Here is a 21,330-nt window from a genome sequence, read left to right as displayed (position 1 = left end):
AAATCACACCAGATTTGACGCATCTGTTTTTATACTTTTCTTTCAAAGATTCATGGAAATGACTCTTTAATCATTGATAAACATGACTAGTTGTATACTAAGGTGGAAATAAATAGTGCAACTTTACCATGGATGGGATCAGAAAATCACTGATGTTGACCTTGGAGTGTCCCTACAGGCCATTTAGTCCAACTCTGTCATTTTACACAGGAGGGAATCAAAGCTCAGATAGGTGAATCGTCTTGCCTAAGGCCACATAAGTAATAAGTGGCAGACTTAAGACTCAAATCCAGGTCCTCTGACTACAGATTCCATCTTCCTTCCTATGTGAATGAATTTTTCGAAGTGAAATCAAGTTTAAGTATTTTTTAAAAGTTTTTATTTTGGCTTTAGGATATGAATTTAAAATGATCACTTACTACTATATATTTCTTTGTGTGTTCTTCCTAGGTTGGTCAAGAGGAGGCGTGAATGCAAAATAATGAGATTAATTTCCATAACCTCAACAAGAAAATTCTTCTCCATTGTAAAAAAGGGAGGCTATCCTAAAGACAGCAACTTTCTAACTGCATGTATAAAATGGAATTGATGTGTTCTCTTGCTTCGCTGATTATGGTGGGTCTGTCAAAGGGGAGGAGCAATTAAATTTTTTTTCTTTCATTTTTCCTGCTTGGCTCTAGAAAGCAGGATGTAGAAAAATGTGTAAAAGTTTTCAGAGAGATGGATTCCAACTTAATGAAAAGAAACCCATCCTATCAATTAGAATTATGGAAAAGGAGAAGGAGATGCCTCAAAAAGTTGTAAGTTGTTCCTCACTAGATGTCTTTAAATAAAGGTTAAATGACCACTTGCCATCATAATGGTTCAGGCCTTGAGGACCTCTCACTAACATATAGCTTAACCTCTCTTTCTCTAGTCTTTTTCTACTCCACTCTATCCTCCACACAGTTGCTAAAGTGATTTCCCTAAATTGAAGAATGGATCCTGTCATTCCATTACTCAAAAAACTCCAATGCCCTCCCATTAACCTTTAGATCATATATAAACTCATCTAGCTGATTTTTAAAGTCCTTTACAACCTGATCCTAACTTAGCCTTTTCAGTCTTGTTGTATATTATTCTCCTCCCCATTTCCTGTCCAGCTACAGTGGCCTTCTTACTGTTCATCATACACAGTACCCCATTTCTCATCTCTGCTCCATTACCCAATCTCCCACAACTCAAATACACAACCTCCTCACCCACACCTCTTCTAATTAATTGTCTATTTCCTTCTAAACTCAACTCAAATACTACCTTCTACATGAAGCCTTTCCTTATCTCTCCAGCTGCTAATGACTTCCCCTTAAAATTATCTATGTGTGTATGTGTGCATGCGTATGTTATATATAGTTTGTACTTACATTTTGCATATTGGCTCTCCCCACAGAATGCAAATTCCTCAAAGGCAGAGTCTGTTCCAATTTTGTCTTTGTGTCTTCTTTGCTTAGCACAATGCCAAGCATGTAGTAATAAATGCTTATTTTTGACTGATTGATTGATTGTGACTAGGATTTAGGATTTAGGCACATTTTTTTAATGATTTTGCCCAACTCAATCATTTTTTCAGTGAAGGATCTAGTTAAATATAATACTCAGTATTCAGAGCTTTGGTAGACACCCCAAATATTATCCTGGGGTGAAAAATTAAGCAAAGAATGAAACATTGTGCCTAAGTCACAACGAAACTTCTGAATTCCTTTTATCAGTATGAGACTTATTGACTTCTCCTTACAAATTGCTCTCCCTCCCCTCCCATCCCATACTATTAGCCTCCTACCAAGAAGCTTGGAGTTACTGTCCCCTTTCCAAGCATTCATTCACCAGAAAACCCAAAAGTGTTGTACAAAATGGATTGGTCAGCTCCTGAGGGTGTTAGTTACCTTAAGGTCCACCTATCACAAAGCTTCCAAACTGTGATTTGAATGTAAACTGAGATTCCAGGACAGGGAATTGTCTTAAGTTATTCCTTTTAAGTAGTAACCTGTAATGAAAATAGTAATATGCCACAGTAGTAGCTGCAGTTAGATTTTTTTTGCCTTTCCTGTTGTCAATAGGGAAATATCGTTTATCTTTGAAATTCTGTGGCATTTCCTTAGTGAGCCATGTGTTGACAGAGCGCACATGCAGGCATCTCAGTAGTATCCTGCCTCCATATCTGGAACTCTCTGCTGTTATTCTATTAGAACCTGAAGCTTTGCAATTTTTCCTGAATCAGAATTTCCTGATCTCTTGGTATATGCTGAGCCAATGCTCAAGAGAAGGGAGGAGGGAGAATGAGAGGGAGAGATAGAGAGACAGAGACAGAGAGTTACAAAAAAAACCCAGAGAAACAAAGAGACAGAGACAGACAGAAACAGAGACACTGACAGAGACAAAGAGAGAAAAATAGACAAAGAGACAGACAGAGGAACAGAGGCAGATAGAAAGAGACAATCAGATATAGAGACAGAAAGAACAGAGGCAGACACAGAGAGGTGTAAAGCCAGAGAGAGAGAGAGAGAGAGAGAAAGAGAGACAGAGCTAGAGAGACTAAAGGAGAGAAGGAAGTAGGGAGAATGAAAGGAGGAATGAGAAAGAGGGGGGAAACTACTTAAGCATTAGCTTATGATCTGTTAATTTTATTACAGAGACAACTTATGAAATAAGGTCATCTTGAGTATGTGTGTGTGTGTTTAAATATAGCTTCAGAGTGGCCCAGGTCTACTGTCACCTTTGGCTCCAAGGCTTCCCAGTTACTGTTGCCTTTTTTTTTGAACCTTGGAATACATTATTACTGACCTTGGGATGCAATATTGTACTGTCTCTAGTATTCATTTACCAACAAATCAATCAACAAACACTTATTAAGTGTAGGCACTGAGGATACAACCAGGAGGAAGCCCTTTCCCCAAAGGAACTTATATTCTGATGGGAGAGACAATGGGTACATTTAAAAAAATGTTACATACAACATGCATGCCATGTAGATGGAAGGTAAATTGAAAGAAGACAGAAACTCCTGGTGTGGTGTTTCTGAGAGAAGTCTTCTGTAAAAGGTGATATTTGCCACTTAGTATGAGCTAACCTTAAACTTAATTATTTGTTTCTTAAAGCAATCTGACTATCTCCTCCACAACATTGCTAGCTGCCTTGTTGCCCACACCATAAGCAGAGCCTTAGAGGTTTCAACCCTACCATCTCCACATATTCTGCCCTTGGGCCCCCTTAGTAGTAAGATAAATGTAATCTTTTTAATTTGTTATTTGTCAGTTTTCATTCTGACTTGAACATATTTTGCCAAACTTAGCTCACATTATTTCTCTTTATATTCTCTCCATTCCTATCTAAGTTGACTACTATTTCTTTCTAAATTTCAACATAGAGTCTTTGATCATACTGTTCAGGCCATCTTCTATGTCTGCAAGAGCTTCCTGTGCATCTCTGCCTCTGAAAATACTTCTTTTCTTTTGAAGCTCTTTTTTCAAGCCCACTGCCTCCTTGAAGACTTCCATGATCTCTCGCAGCAATTGTTCTTTCCCTCACACTTTCCTCTGTCAATTTATCTAAAATTCTCTCCTCCTTCACTTCTATCTTATATCACACTTATTTATGATATCTCACACATCTAGTAGAGTTTAGATATGTTGAAGGCAAGACCTTTGTTATAGTTTGCCATTTTATCCCTAGTACTACCTGGCAAATAGTAGGTAATTGACAAATGGTTGTATTGAATCAAGTATACTTCTACATCCTCACATGTTCACCAAATACCATAGTTTACCAACTATGACTTTTTTATTGGTATCATCAAAGCCTAGGACATTGCCTGATACATAGGAATCACTTACAAAATGCTTATTGATTGAATGAGGAGGAAGATACTGTTAAGTTATATAAATTACTTAAATTTTCTTTTCTTTGTTTTTGTTTTTCTTTTAGTTTTTAAATTTGTGACAATTTTGTAAAATGCTATCAGTTATATTCTACATAATACCACGTATCCATCTCTACTAGTGTTGCTATGTCACCTTGGAAGAACATTTCCCAATATCAAGTCATCCAATTTATGATCTGTTCTTGAACACTACATAGAATGAAGTTATCTGAATCTTGTTTCCTATGGAAACCAAATTATATTTTGTACTACTACTAAAAAAGGCAGTTATAGTAAAATTTCTTCTCCGCTCAACTTCTGTGGATGACTGGTTTGAGACAGTGGCCATGATAAGGGGTAATTGATAATAAGCAACTAAAATTGCTCAAAATTATTATATTTTGATTTTAAAAAATTTTGTTTCAGACAATTGGGCTTAAGTGACTTGCCCAGGGTCACACAGCTAGTGTCAAGTGTTTCGTCTGATGCTGGATTCAAACTCAGGTCCTCCTGACTTCAGGGCTGGTGCTCTTTCCACTGCACCACCTAGCTGCCCCATGGTTTTGATTTTTAAAAGCTATATAAAATGCAATCTTTGAGAAGAGTGACTCTTGGGTCTTGGGTAGTCCAGTCTTGGGCAGAGATACCAATAAATTTCATTCTCCACAGAAGTCCAGAAAGCAGAAGAAAACTTATCTGAAGGAACTGTGTTAAATAAACTCTGAAAATGATAAGAAGTCATGGACAACATGTGTCAAGGTTGAAATGTTCTTATTCAAGGCTAAACTGAATGTGGTAATGGTTAATGGAGATCATTTGCTATCATTTATGAACATTTCAGACCTTTCCTATGATAGACAGGAACCCATAGGATGGGATGACAAGGGGAAAGAATTGGGGGGAAGATGAAGATAAAATTTTCCAAAAGGTATAACCTTCATCTCCCTACCCCCGACATCTTTTTTTTTGTTCATTTATTTGTTTCTTCTTTCTCCAATTGTAAAATTATCAAAGTAGATTGTTTGGTTTTATGTAAAAAAAAACTAAATAAATGCAGAAAAAGAATTTAGAAAAAACATAACATCTATTCCTACTAAACACACAAGAAATCATAGAAATTAGTGGAGCTTTTCTTAAAATGATAAGTAGTATGCATCCAAAACCAAGAGCAAGCATTATCTATAATGGGGATGGACTCGAAGCCTTCCCAATAAAATCAGGAGTGAAGCAAGGATGCCCATTATCACCACTATTGTATTAGAAAATAACACAATCTCAACATTGTACTAGAAATGTTAGCTATAGTGATGAGGGAAAAAATAGAAATGGAAGGAATTAGAATAGGCAGTGGGGAAACAAAAGTATCACTCTTTGCAGATGATATTAGCCTACTTAAAGAATCCTAGAGCTGGAAGTCAAGATGGCGGAGTAAAAGGGTAGTCGCTCTCACCCTCCCCTATCAACTTCTGAAAACCCAGAACATATCACCCCAGAAAAAAAAAAAACCCTGGAACAGCTGGACTAGAAGAAAGACGGGGAAGAGTAGTGCAGCATCCCAGCAAATGAGTCTCCCAGTGCCTCAGCAAAAATAAGGGAAGCAGCACTACAAAGGATCCCAGGCTGTTAAGCACCCTGCAGCACTCATCTGAAAGGAGCTGAAGAAAGCAATCTATAGTCTTCCTAAAGTCCCAGCCTTGCTGATTCTGATCCAACACCAGGTAAGCTGTCAGAACCCTAAAGCCTCCATCTCTCAACCAGGAGGAGATCCTGAAACCCAGGTGGTAGAGCAGGCAAACACCAACACCTGGACCTCCAAGTGCCTCAGTGAGGGTGAGGGAACCAGTGGAAACCAGCTCAGAAATTCACCAGGTGCCTCGGTACTCTTCCACAAAGGAATCTGCCAGTGCATTAACAGAAATAAGGGAGGCAGCACTGCAAGGGGCCCCAGGCAGATAAACACCCTGCAGCATCCATCTAAAAACAGCTGAAGAAACCTAAAGGTAAGGAAAATCATGCAATATAGAATTGCCTGAAAGTTCCAGCCTTGCTGATTCCAGCCCAACATGAGGTATGCTACAGCCTCCAACTGACAATATAAGAGGCCCCAGCACACAAAGCCAGTGACCAAGACCTAGGCTCCCAACACAAGAAGCTTGGGTCAGTGCCCTCTGTTCCCCAGCAGGAGAGCTTAATCTATTTAAAGGCCAGGGAATAAAGAAACCATGAGTAAAAAGAAATGTACCATAGATTCATATTATGAGAAGAGTGAAGATCAAGACAGAAATTCTAAAGAGGACAACATTGTCAACAAACCTACATCTGCAACATCAAAAGGGAATATGAACTGATCTGAAGCCCAAAAAAGCCTTCTTAAAAGAGCTTAAGATGGATTTTAAAAGTCTAATGAGAGAGGTAGAAGAGTCCTTCAAAAATACAATTGGCCAATTGGAAAAAAAAAAGTACACTGAAGAAAACAAGTCCCTAAAAAATAAAATTGTCAGACTGGAATAAAAGTACACTGAAGAAAACAAACCCCTTAAAAATGCAATTGCCCAATTGAAGAAGGAAATACAAAAACTAACAGAAGAAAACAATCTGGATAGAATTGGATAAATGGAAACTAATGACTCTATGAGACAGCAAGAATCAGTCAAACCGAAACAAAAAAATGAAAAAAATAGATGAAAACATAAAATACCTCATCAGTAAAACAACCGACCTGGAAAATCAATCAGGAGAGACAATTTAAAAATCATTGGACTACCTGAAAATCACGATGAAAAAAGAGCCTGCACTAATGTGAAAATGTGTTTAATAGGAATGTAAATGTATAGCCTATATCAGATTGTGTGCTGTCTTGGGGAGGGTGGTGGGAGGAAAGGGGAGAAAATTTTAAACTCAAAAGCATGTGGAAGTGATTGTTGATAAATCAAAATAAATTAATAAAAAGGAAAAAAAAAGAACACTAGATAATCAACTAAAAAAATTGTTGAAATAATTAACAATTTTAGCAAAGTTGTAAGATAGAAAATGAATACATAATTTATCAGCATTTTTATATATTACCAACAATGTCTAGCAGAGAGAGAAAGATAAATTCCATTAAAAAAACTGCAAATATTTGGGATTCTACCTGCCGAGACAAGCCCAGGAACTATGTGAACACAGTAACAAAACACTTTTCACATAAAGTCAGTCCAAACAATTGGAGAAATATTAATTATTCATGGGTATTATATCAGCTAAACCAATATAATAAAAATAATGATTTTACTTAAGTTAATTTACTTATTCAGTACCATATTAATTTAAACTACCAAAACTATTTTATAGAGCTAGAAAAAATAATAAAAAAAAATTCATCTGAAAAGACCTAAACCTTGGGGGTAAGAACTCAACATTTGCCAAAAATTCCTTGGAAAATTGTAAAGCCATTTGGCAGAAACTAGCTATAAATCACCATCTCACACAGTATACCAAGAAAAGGTCAAAATGGATATGTAATTTAGAAATAAAGGGTGATATCATGAGTAAATTAGGGAAGCATAGAAAAAATGTACATATCAAACCTATTAATAACGGAAGAATTTATGACCAAACAAGAAATAGAGAGGATTAGGGGAAGTAAAATAGATAATTTAGATTACATAAAATTAAAAAGCTTTTGCACAAATGAAAACAAAACAGTCAAAATTAGAAGGAAAATGGGAAACTGGGAAGATATTTAAAAGAAGTTTCCTTGATAAAAACCTCATTTCTCAAAAATACAGTGAACTGAGCCAAATTTATGGAAATAAGAGTTATTCCCCAGTTGATAGATGGTCAAAGGATATGAACAGTTTTCAGAAGAAGAAAAATCAAAGCCATCAAGGGACACAAGAAAAAATGCTCAAAATGGCTACTGATTAAAGAAATGCAAATAAAAAGAACTCTGAAAGTCACTTCATACTTACCAAATTGGCTAACATGAGAGAAAAAGAAAATAATAAATGCTGGAGAGAGTGTGGAAAATATAAGACACTAATGCATTGTTGATGGAGTTGTTGCTGGTCATAAATGATTCAGGAGAACAGTTTGAAGGTATGCCCAAATGACTACAAAACTATGCATACCTTTGACCCAGCAATGATACCACTATGTCTATATCACAAAGAGATTAGAGAAAACTATTTATTTGAACAAAAATATTTATAGCAGCTTTTTTTGTGGTGGCCAAGAATTAGAAATCAAGGAGATCCCAAAAACTGGGGAATGGCTAAGCAAGTTGTGGCATACGATTGTGATGGAATGCAATGTATTATAAGAAATGATGAGCAGGATGGTTTCAGAAAAACCTGGGAAAATTGATATGAACTTATACAAAGTGAAATGAGCAGAACCAGGAAAACATTGTATGCACTAATGGCAATATCATCAGGATGATCAACTGTGAAAGACTTAGCTACTCTGATCGATACAGTGATCCAAGACAATTTCAAAAAACCCGCGATAAAAATGTTGTTCACCTCCAGAAAGAGAACAGATGAACTCCAGACAGAGAACAGAATAAAGCATATATTTTTGCTGTATTAGAGGAAGAGCCAAGATGGCAAAGTAAAGGCAGAAACTTGTCCGAGCTCTCCCCCAAGACCCTTCAAATACCTTTAAAAAATGACTAAACAAATTCCGGAGTAGGAGAACCCACAGAAAAATGGAGTGAAACAAATTTTCAGCCCAATGCAACTGGGAAAGTCAGCAGACAAGGTCTATTCTACCTGGGTGAGGTGAAGTACAGCCCACCTCAGGCCACACGAGTACAGCCCCAGGACCAGCAAACCAGGAGCAGGCCTTGGGAGTGACTGAATGGGTAGTGGCAGTGGTGGCAGCAGCAGCAGCTGAGGCTACTTCCTGAGCTCTCAGCCCACAGACAGTGAGGGGGTCAAACAAGTGATCAGAAGGAGATTACAGGGATCTTTTTGGTAGCATTGAAGCAGGACTTTGTTGTTGTTGTGACCATACTCAGATCTGGGTAATAGTTCTGAGTGGTAGTCACAGAATGAGGAGGGGCACTAGCATAGCAGAGTTTGCAGCCACAGTGGAGGGGGAAAAACCTCACAGGTCCATGGTAGAATAAGTGTTTGTGGTTGCTCACAGACAAGAGCACAGGCCAGAAGAGGAGTAAACATCTCTCCTTGGATCATACCATGTTGGAAAAAAACTGAAAACTTATGGTCCCTAAAAGTATTCTTGAAAACAGCTGCATGAAACTCCTGAAGCTTGGAACAATGCACCCTCCACCCTGGAAGCAGAGCCTTATTTTAACAAAGCCATAAAAGTCAAATAATAGTCTGGGAAAATGATTATTGAAAGTTACTATGCTTATAATCATGGGCAAAGCATGAGAAGCCTGCCTCAGCACCAGCAAAGACATCCCTGCAATCCGCCTATGATCAGCCACTCAATTCCCCCTCAGTCTGTGGGCTGAGAGCCCAGGAAGAAGCTGCCACCCCGAGGTTGCACCGGGACTGGGGCTGGCACCAAACTCTTCTCTCACCATGGTCCAACAGACCTTTCCTACTGACCTTCTAAGTTATCATTGGCATTTGAGGGTTGAGAAGGCTGGAAACCACCACAGATCCCCTTGATTCAATCCCCTGAGGACTGCTCCAGGTTCACTGGGGCCCTGCGTGGCCCATACTGAACTGTACTCCTTTCTCAGCCCAGCACAATAGTAGCTTGCCAATCAACTATTCAGGTTGTCTTGGACTAGAAATTTGTTTTACTCTGTCTTTTTGTGGGTTCTGATCCTCTAGAATTTGTTTGAAGCTATTTTTACAGGTATTTGGAGGGATTTGGGGGAAAACTCAAGCAAGTCACTGCTTTTACTCTGCCATCTTAGCTCCACCCAAAAATAATTCCTTAAAAATTAGAATGGAATAAGTGGAAGCTAACTATGAGAAATCAAGAAACAATAAAACAGAATTTAAAAAAATGAAAAACATGTGAAATATCTTATTGGAAAAACAAATGCCATGAAAAATAGACCACAGAAAGATCATTGAAAAATTATTGGACTACCTGAAAGCCATGATCACAAAAAAGAGAGAGAGCCTAGAAAACATCATTCAAGAAATTATCAAGGAAAACTCTCCTGCCATTCTAGAAAGAGAAGGTAAAATAGAAATTGAAAGTAGCCTCTGATCACCTCCTGAAATAGACCCCAAAATGAAAACAGCCAGGAATATTATAGCCAAATTCCAGAGTTCCCAGGTCAAGGAGAAAATATTGCAAGCAGCCAGAAAGAAACAATTCAAGTATTGTGGAGCCACATTCAAGATAACACAAGATTTAGCAGCTTCAAATTAAAGGATCAGAGGGCTTGGAATACAATATTCCAGAGTGCAAAAGAGCTAGGATTACAACCAAGAATCACTTGCCCAGCAAAACCGAATATAATCTTTCAGGGGGGAAAATGAATATTCAGTGAGATAGAGGACTTTTAAGCATTTTTGATGAGAAGACCAGAGCTGAATAGAAATTTTGACTTTCATATACAGGACTCAAGAGAAGCATAAGAAGGTTAACCAGAAAAGGAAATCATAAGGGACTTCATAAGTTTAAACTGTTTACATTCCTACATGGGAAAATGATATTTGTTACTCATAAGACTTTTCTTATTATTAGGAGTATATGTAGACAGAGGGCACAGGTGTGAGTTGAACATGAAGGAATGATATCTAAAAAAAAAAGTAAAATTTAGAGCTGGGAGAAGAATGTACTGGAAGAAAGAGAAAGGGAGAGGTATAATGGGGTAAATTATCTCACATATAAGAGACAATGAAAAGCTTTTATAATGGAGAAGAGGAGGGGAACTGTAGTAGAGTGAGTGAACCCTACTCCCATCACAAATGGCTCAAAGAGGGATAATATTCACACTCAATTGGTTATAGAAATCTATCTAACCTTATAGGAAAGTAGGAGGGGAAGGGGATAAGAGAAAGGGGGGTGTCATAGGGAGGGCAGATTGGAGGAGAGGGTTGAGGAGGCCAGGATAAAAGGAGAGAAATAATACAATAAACAGGGGAGGGAGCATAGTTGGAGGAAAATACAGTTAGCAATAGTAACTGCATGTAGAGAACTGAGTAAAATTTATAAAAATAAGAGCCATTCCACAGCCGATAAATGATCAAAATATACGGTCAGTTTTCAGGTGATGTATTTATAGGCATATGAAAAAGTACTCTAACTTGCTATTAATTGGAGAAAAGCAAATTAAAACAATTCTGAGGCACTATCTCATACCTATTAGATTGGCTAATAGGACAGAAAAGGTAAATGACAAATTTTGGAGGAGATGTGGGGAAAATGAGATATTAATGCATTGTTGGTGGAGTTGTGAACTGATTCAACCATTCTGAAGAGCAGTTGGGAACTATGCATACCCTTTGACTTAGAAATACCACTATTAGGTCTGTATTCCAAAAGAGATTGAAAAAAGGGAAAAAAACCACATATGTACAAAAATATTTATAACAGCTTATTTTGGGGGCAAAGAATTAGAAATTGAGGGGCTGTCCATCAACTGGGGATGGCTGAACAAGTTGTGGTATATGATTATTATGGAATACTATTGTACTAAAAGAAATGGTGAGCAGGATGCTCTAAGAAAAACATGGAAAGACTTGCATGGACAGATGCAATGTGAAATGTACAAATTTACGAAAATGTACAAATGTAGAAAATAATAGCAATATAAATAATGATCAGCTGTGATATGACTTAGCTATTCTCAGCAATACAACAATCCGAGACAACTATGAAGGACTTAGGATGAAAAATGCTATCCATCCCCAGAGAAAGAACTGATGGTGTCTGAATACAGATTGAAGCATACATTTTTAAACTTTATTTTTCTGGAGTTTTTCCTTTGTCTATGTTTTCTTTCACAACATGATTATTATGGATATATTTTGCATGACTACATATCTATAACCTATATTGAACTGTTTGCTCTCTCAATGGAGGGAGGGGAAAGGAAACAAAAGAGAGAATTTGCAACTCAAGGTTTTATAAATGAATGTTGAAAATTTTTTTACGTATAACTGGGAAAATAATTAAAGCATTTTAAATTTTAATTCAATTTAATTTTGTTTGTGTTTTCTTTTGCAACATGACTAATATGGAAATATGTTTTGTATGAATTCACTTGTATAATCAACGTCAAGTTGTTTACCTTCTCAATGAGAAGGAAGGGTAGAGAGGGAGAGAATTTGTAATGAAAAATTATTTTTAAAATGATGGCCAAAAATGTATATATAATTAAGAGATATTTTATGAAATTAAAAAAATAAACACAAATAAAAATGCAATAGAGAGCAGAATCTAGACTGTGGCTTCATAGTCAATTCCCAGATGAGAAAACTTTATCTACCAATGCAGGTCAATATTTTCTCTGTAGCTTACACTCTTAAAAAATTACCTAGAACATTGTGAATATAAGCAAGTTGCCCAGAGTTGCAAAGAGCATATGTGAACAGGAAGGGCTTTAACCCAGACTCCAAAACCATTTTTCTATTCTTTATGCCATACTGCCTCTCAATAGCATAGTAGGGAATAAAGAATCTACACAGAATTCTATAGAGGCAATGAAATTAGAATCCCACCCACAAAGTTCCATTCATTACCTAAATAAATCATAAACTAAACTTATTCTTTGGAAAATTTTCTTGGATTAATACTACATATTCTCCTACCCACAAACAAGGTCCTTGATGCATTACATGCCCTCAAAATATACTCTGATTTTCTGTTGCCATTTGCTTTTAACTGTATTTGGATCAATGTGTCATCTTCCAGGTAGAATTACACTCCGCCTTCCCCGCCCCCAACAAGTACAGATTCAAGTCTTTTCATGACCTTTTCATTGTGCCTATGTCTAATCATAGAATCATAACATTGTAGCTAGAAGAGAATTTATAAGTCATCAAGTCAACTCTCTAATTTTATAGATGAGGAAACTGATGTAATACAATTAGTAAGTATTTGAAGTGGGATTTGACTTCAAGTTTTTCTGACTCCAGCACTCTACTTAGTTTACCATTCTTCCTTGTCCATAGCTTTCAATTAATCTTTCCAAAAGAATCTACCTGCCAGAGGTGGGGAACCTGCAGTCTGGAGCCCACATGTGGCCCTCTAGGTCCTTACGTATAGCCCTTTGACTGAATCCAAACTTCACAGAAAAAAAAAAATCTCCTTAATAAGAGGATTTCCTCTGTAAAACTTGGACTTAGTGAAAAGGCCACACCCAAGCACCTAAAAGGCCACATGTGGCCTTGATGCCACAGGTTGCTCACACCTAGTACCCAATGCACTCTAGACCTTCCTTTGGTTGTTTTAATATTTTGTAGATAGCAGCCCAGTGTTTTCCTTTCTCCTCATTACTAATGTTGTATGCAACCCTATCTAGATGTTATATAGCTCTAGGGAACATAACTATCTAGGAACATGTATAGAATATTGATTTCCCTGAAATAAATTGCTTTTGTGGGCCAAGATCAGGTTCGGTACTACTTGAAAATTAAGGCAAAGTACATTCAAACGGAGATTTGAGCAATAATTATTTTGAAGTTAAAACTCAGAGATGCATGACTGAGCCTTCACATTTGAACTCTGCCCCCCTTTACTAGGGAAAATCACCTAGCAGAAGGCACATTATTGATGTTACATAGTGAACACATCTATGACTAAAGGTAGGCAAGAGGCATAACAAGAGAGAAGAAATAACATAGAGACCAGGCAAGTTATTCATTAATATCCTTAAAATGTTTAAAAAAAAAAGGAGGCAGGAAGGAAGGAAGGAAGAAAGAAAGAAAGAAAGAAAGAAAGAAAGAAAGAAAGAAAGAAATTTTAAAAGAAGGTAAGGAATCTGATATGCAGGATGGATCCTCAGTAAATGATTAATAGAAAAACATTTATAATTTTAGAAGATATAGATGCATTTTAATACGTACTAATTAATACAATACCCACATCAATGAGACTATGGTTCCATCAAAGTGTTGAAATAAGTAGATTTAGCCCAATATTTTAAATTATTAATTCCCTTTTGGACAATAATCTAGCCACTCAAATTGTTAGGTATCCCTTCTATCTATCTGTCATATTCAAATTTGGCAAGTATGCCATCTATGACTTCATCCCAGTGATTTACAAAAATGTTGAATGGAATCATGCCAAGGACACAACCATGTAATACTTCATTTAACTCTTCCTTTCAGGTTGACATTAATTACTACCCTTTGAGGCTAGTGATTTAACAAATTTTCAATCCACCTAATAGTGCTATCATCTAGTAAGAGTACAAAATTGTAAGTGTAGGACTATTTTTTTTCATATCCCATGGCTGGAATGATTCTTATGCATATTATACAAAATAGAAACACTCTGGATAATAATGAAGCTTCTCATGTCAGTGTAAGTTTGAGAGAGGAAAAAGTCATTACATTTACATGGGAAGCTTCATTTTTTGATAATGGTGGGGATCACTGAATCAATTGATCAATTACCCTCATCTACTTAAAGAAAGTGATAAGTTGCTATGCTATATCTTAACCGTATGAGAATGTGTTTGGATCCATTAATTAATCAAATACTTTAGACAAATTGTAAAAAGTCCTTGAAAGCTATTAAAAGAACTGGAGCCATACTGCACCAGATGTATGATTAGGACAGCTATAGAAACCTTGTATGCACTGTGCATTGTTTATAAAATGTTTCATTGGTTCTGAAACTGAAAAATTTGAGTACTGAGCCAAGAGAAAGAAGTAGAGACAGTTTTGGCCAAGCACCTGAGAAAGAGTCACTGGGAAAAGGGAGTAAAGGGAAGAAAATACTTCAGCCTTACCCTTAGTGTCCTTTCTCACTCCCCTTGGCTGGAGGAGAACCCTATGAAGGAGTTGTACTTCCCATCTTCCCATAAGTATCCTCACATCCTTCACAGGCCAGCAGCAGCTGGTGGTGGTGCCACACTTGGAAGCAAGAACAGACTTAAGGAGAAAAGGGAGATTCAAGTCTCTACAAGGAGCATAGCATAAAAGTTACAATATACCTAACTTCAAGAATATCCCCATGAAGGGAAGAAAAAGACTTCCAAAAATCAGGAGCAGTAAGTTTCCCCTTTGCCACATGTACTTTCTAAGTTTTTTGTCCATCATCTAGACCTGGGGTGGGAAACCTATGGCCTTGAGGCTACATGTGGCCCTTTAGGTCCTCAAGTGTGGCCCTTTGCCTGAATCCAAACTTCACAGAACAAATACCCTTTCAGAAAGGATTTGTTCTGTAAAACTTGAACTCAGTCAAAAGGCTGCACCCAAGAACCTGGAAGGCCACATGTGGCTTCAAGGTCACAGGTTTTCACCTCTGGTCTAAACTCTGTATGTATTTGTGGAAAGGACTGTTACATACCTTTTTTTTTCTTTTTTGGTGTGTATGGGGTGTTGAATTAGCTATTCTTATGACACCAACTTGATAACACCCATTTAAAAAGCATCTTGACTAATAGATATCAATGGACAATCACGGGAGGAAACACACCTACCTACATTCATGAATTACTTTAGTAGAGAAGACAATCCCAAAATCTTTAGGGCCATCCTTTGAATCTTATGGAAAGATATAATAGCCATGCTCTAGGGACTAACTCATTGCTAGTAAGAGTTCTGATAGTTGCCCTAGATCATGCATTATATCATTTATACATTTATCTTGGTTATGTTACTTTTATATAGATTATTGTCCAAAAGGGAATTGATAATTTAGTATTCTATTTATATATATTTTTCATGCATTATATTAGGGGTTGGGGGAATGAATGTTTTGTGTTGAGAATTAAATAGGATTCAGAATTTTGATTTTTCCTTTTAAAGCTAAATGGCAGCAATTGTTTTTTCCCCTCATTTTCTCTCAGGGAGTGTCTACACAGCATATATAATATACAATATATCACTAGCGTAATATTCATGGCTGAAGTTCCAACTTGGGAGACTCAAAAGAGATAATTCTTATAATCAAATGAGATAAGATTTGTAAAGCAGAGTGCTTGGCATGTGGTGGTTGTCCTTCATTCTTGAAGAGAACCAATATTACAACACTATGTTAGAGTCAAGTTATAGTGTGCCCGACTGTGGCTGATCAGACCAATATGAGCTTGGAAGGCTCCACCACAGGTTGGGCACAAATAGTTGATGTGAACTTTTGTGGTGGATTCTCTAAATTTGCACATCTTGTGTTTTTTTTAATTTTATTAATTTATTTTGATTTATCAACAATCACTTCCACATGCTTTCGAGTGGAAAATTTTTCTCCCCCTTCCTCCCTCCACCAAGATGGCTCATAATCTGATATAAGCTTTACATTTATATTCTTATTAAACATATTTTCACATTAGTGAAGTTGTAATTAAAAATTAAAACCAACAGGAGAAACCATCAGAAAGATGGTAAACAGAAGGTAAAAATAAATGATAGCAATTCGACTTCCATAGTTCTTTCTTTGGATGTGGACAGCATTTTCCATCACGAGGCCTCTGGAGATGTCTTAGATCCTTGTAATGCTGAAGTTTCAGTTTAACTATATTAGTCATCACATAACATGGCTGTTATTGTGTACAAAGTCCTCTTGGTTCTGCTCACTTCACTCAGCATCAGACCATATAAGTCTTTCCAGGTTTTTCTGAAGTCAGCCTGTTCATCCTTTCTTATAGCACAAGAGTATTCCATTACATTCATATACCACAACTTGCTCAGCCATTCCCCAATTGATGGGTATCCTCTCAATTTCCAATTCTTTGCCACCACAAAAAGAGCTGCTATGAATATTTTTGTACATGTGGGCCCTTTTCCCACTTATTTGATCTCTTTGGGATCTAGCCCTAGAAGTGTAATTGCTGGATCAAAGGGTATGCACATTTTTGTAGCCCTTTGGGCATAGTTCCAAATTGTTCTCCAAAATGGTTGGATCATTTCACAACTCCACCAACAATGTATTAGCATTCCAATTTTCCCACATCTTCTCCAACATTTATCATTTTCCTGTTTTGTCATGTCGGCCAATCTGATAGGTGTGATGTGGTACCTCAGAGTTCAATAACGATTTAGAGTACTTTTTCATATGACTATAGAAGGCTTTAATATCTTTACCTGAGAACTGTCTGTTCATATCCTTTCACCATTTATCAATTGGGGAATGGTTTGTGTTCTTATAAATTTGTCTTAATTCTCTATATATTTTAGAAATGAGGCCTTTATCAGAGAAACTGGTAGTAAAAATTCTTTCCCAATTTTCTACCTTCCTTCTAACCTTAGTTGCCACATCTTATGTTTCTTTTGAACTAAGTCAATTCTGCTTTGCTCACAGAGCACCGTAACTTCTCTGATGAGGGCATGCCATACTGGGAAGTCCTGTGACAGTTCTCCCATGTCACACAGTCAATTCCAAAGATCTTAAAAGAAATCTTGAGAGTGTCCTTCTATCACTTTTTCTGACCACCATGTGAGCACTTGCCCAGTGTGAGTTTGCTATAAAAGAATCTTCTTGGCAAGCATAGGTTTGGCACTCAAACAAGATATCCAGCCTGTAGTAGTTGTACTCTTTGTAGTCGAGTTTCAATGCTTGGAAGTTTAGTTAGAGAAAAGACCTCAGTATCTGGTACCTTATCCTCACATATCTTCATTATCTTCATGAGACAATTCAAATGAAAGTGATTCAGTTGCTTGGCATGGCGTTGGTATACTTTCCAGGTTTACAGGCATATAACAATGAGGTCAGCACAATGGATTTGCAGACTTTCAGTTTGATAGTCTGTCTAATACCTTTTCTCTCCCACGCTTTCCTTTGGAGCCTCCCAAACACTGAGCTAACTCTGGCAGTGTGTATGTCAACCTCATTATCAATGTGAACATGCCTAGAAAGTATACTGCCAAGGTAAGTGAACTTATCCACAGCATTCAAAACTTCTCTATTTGCTGTAACTAATGGCTCCACATACAGATGGATGGTGTGGTGGTGGTTGATGGAGCTGATGAAGTGTTTTCTTGGTGTTAATTGCTAGACCAAAATTAGCACAAGCAGTAAAGAATAAATCCATACTGTTACATCCCAACTTCAGAGGATGCTTTAAGTGCACAATCAGCTGCAAACTAAAAATCATGCACCAACGCTCTCTCTGCTTTGGTCTTGGGTTGTAGCCTTTTCAAGTTGGAGAATTTACCAACAGTGTGGCAGCTGACCTTGGTGCCACGTTCATTATCATTGAAGGCATTTGACATGACTGAAAACATCATGTTAAAAAGCATGGGAGCAGCACACAGCCTTGTTTCACTCTACTGGTGACTGACAAAGTGAAATAGCATGGTCCATTACCAGAACCTTGGCAAGCATGTCATCATGAAATTGATGTAGAATACTGATGAACTTCTCCAGGCAACCACATTTTGACATAATTTTCCATAATCCCTCGTGACTAACAGTATGGGATGTACAAATGTGTGCAAACTTCTGTTCTGCTCTGGGTATTTCTCCTGGACTTGTCAGGCAGCAAACACCATATTGACTGTTCCTCAGCCCTTTCTGAAGTGCCGCTGACTCTTATTTAGTTGACCATCTTCCAGGTGAAGGATCAACTTATTAAGGAGGACTCTGACAAAAATATTGCCAATAATTATTAAGATAAAGACCCCCAGCCTCTGCCATGATTGTCACAGGATAACCTATTTCCTTTACCTTCATAGAGATGGACAATGGAGGCATTCTAGAACTCCTGGGGGATAACCTCCTCTTGCCATATAACCTAGAAGATTTCAATCAGCTTCTGTATGAGCAATGGGCCCCTCACCTTGGAAATCTCAGCTAGAATAGAATCAGCACCAGGTATTTTGATACAGGAGAGGAGCCTAATGACATTTAAAACCTCTTCTTCAGTTGGAACTTCAGTTAGAGAAGGACTGATTTCAACCTGAAGTATATAGTCAATGGCTTCAGCATTAAATGATGATGGTCTGCTAAGAACACTATGGAAGTGTTCAGCTTATCTCTCTAGGATCATGTCCTTATCATTGATCATTGTGGCTCCATCAGCACTGAGTAGTTGAGATGAACCATAGATCTTTGGCCCATAAATAGCCTTTAGGGTATCATAAAGCATTTTGAATTGTTACTATCAGCATAAAGCTAAATTTCATCTTCCTTCTTATGAGCCAAGAATCCTACATCTCTGTAAGCTTTGCTTGTACTTTATTTCTGATGAACTAAATGCTGCCTTCTTAGAGACAGATGAACTATCCTGCTGGTAAACCCTGTGGAGTTCTCATTTTTCATTTATCAGCTTCTGAATTTCCACTTCATTTTCATCAGACCACTCATGATGTTTGCTAGTGTTCTGACCCAGATGAACAAATGCAGTGCTATATGCCAAATCTCTGAAAGCAGCCTACTACTTTTCTACTCCACTGTTGCCAACTGTGTGTTGGCCCAACTTTCCCTCCAACTTACCAACAAACTGTTCCTGCTCAGAGAAGGCTCTAATCTGCTGACATTAATTATTCTGGTGTTCCTTTTTTCCTTGGAGTCATCACTTTTGTTGAATGTGATATTTGTCTTGGAAAGGATAGACAGAAGACAGTGTTCATGATGAGAAGGTCATGAGAGGCACAAGTCTTCAATAATAAGTGACCATTGCTGTTGCTGTTTCTAACTCCATTCCTCCCCAGGATTCCCTGCCATGTCTGGTAGTCTGAGCCTATTCTAGCATTTAAGTTACTCACAATTAGAAGCTTGTCGTCTTTTGACACGTTGATGATAAAGATCTCTAAGTCTTCATTAATTTTTTCTTTCACCTCATCAGGGTCCATCACAGTGGAAACATAGGTACTCATGATGGTATTTTCCTGCAAGTGGCAATCTCATTCCCAAAAATCTGTCATTTACTTCTTTTGGTAGGCATATATGCTTGTTGACTTGATTAGTTTTGATTGCAAAATCTACATCAGCTTCACACCATTTCCCTTCACTTCAGCTACTCCAGAAAAATGTGTATCCAACTCTGACTTCATTTGGTAAGCTGGCTTTCAAATGCCAGCCTTGTTTCACCAAGGGCTGCTATTTAGATGCAAAACCCACTGAGTTGTCTCACAACAAGAGCTGTTTATCTTTTAGGTCTACTGGATTTCATGTTGTCTATAAGTGTGCAAATATTCCATGTATCAATGGTGAGTGGAATCATCTTTGTAGACATTTTTGTACATGTTTTTGTGTGTGTTTTGACCACAAGATGGGATCCCTATCTGCCATGGTAAACAGGCCAGGATTAAGTAAACAGACAATTTTTAGGCACCTTTTCTATCCCCTTCCTCACACCAGGAGGTGAGCAGTGTGATCCTTAAAAGGCTGCTCAGATACCCAGGGGGCTGACAAATCCCACTGCTGCTTCCAATGAGATGACCTCTGGCCTGGGTCACCTATGTGCAGGGCTGTGACTACAGCTCCCAGTGTATCCACACTTGGTGCCTTGTCACTTGCCCGTCACCACAGGACTTTGAGAGAGGCAAAAAATGGTAAAATGATAAAATGGCCTTTTGATTCATACACAAATTATGCTTAAATGAGATGGAGTTGCATGAAGTCTCAGCCTCACTCTTTCTTCCAGAGGCATCACAGTTCAGTGGCAGGACAGAGTCAAGATGAATGGTGATGACTTAAGATGCAGTGGATGATCTTGGCATTTTCAATGTCTAACCAAGCTTTAAATGCTCCACTGTGCCTGCTTCAGCTGCCTTCATGGCCATTGGAACAAATTGTTCTTCTCTGCCCATTCCACCAGAGGAAGTCTTGGGGTAGACACCCCCCTAACTCACCTAAGTCACTTAACTCAAACCTAACTTGGATGAGAATTTCCTCTAAAACATTTCAAGCAAATGGTGGGATAGGTATAACATTTATTTGCTAACTCACCAATGGGTTTGAGACACCTCGGTTACTCTCCACCTTGTTTAGCTCATCTGCTGAAATGGTTTACGGGTCAGGGTATGGCTGCTATGCATGCAGCTTCTTGAAGCCACAAGTGAGAGTTAGGTGGATAAGGTGGACACCAAAGATGGAAAGCAGCCCTGGAAAGGGCTCAGCAGCCCTCACACTACAGGTACTAGTCTTTTTTGAACATACCCTAGCCTGGCACATCATAGACACTTAATAAATGTGCATACCTCATTCCCACATACATATATGAGAGGGATAATTACAGCAGAGCAGAAGAATATTGAATTATAATATTGGACAGCTTGAATACAAATGAAAGTTTAATTAGAATAACACACGAATCATAGATTTATAGAATGTTGACACTGGAAGACAATGTAAAGTCCATCTAATCTGATCTTTTTATTTTATAGATGAGTGAAAGCTTG

At 37.7% G+C, this 21,330-nt stretch overlaps 1 pseudogene; it reads right to left on the bottom strand.

Annotated features, from left to right (window-relative positions):
- LOC110223164 (small ribosomal subunit protein uS3 pseudogene) overlaps window positions 1-19,803 on the bottom strand; it is a 51,526-nt pseudogene extending 31,723 nt beyond the window's left edge.
- Between the last annotated feature and the right edge of the window lie 1,527 nt (window positions 19,804-21,330).

This window comes from Phascolarctos cinereus, unplaced genomic scaffold, assembly GCF_003287225.1.
Source record: "Phascolarctos cinereus isolate Bilbo 61053 unplaced genomic scaffold, phaCin_HiC Scaffold_4;HRSCAF=312, whole genome shotgun sequence".
Lineage (NCBI taxonomy): Eukaryota > Metazoa > Chordata > Mammalia > Diprotodontia > Phascolarctidae > Phascolarctos > Phascolarctos cinereus.
This window is presented reverse-complemented; position numbering and strand designations above follow the sequence as displayed.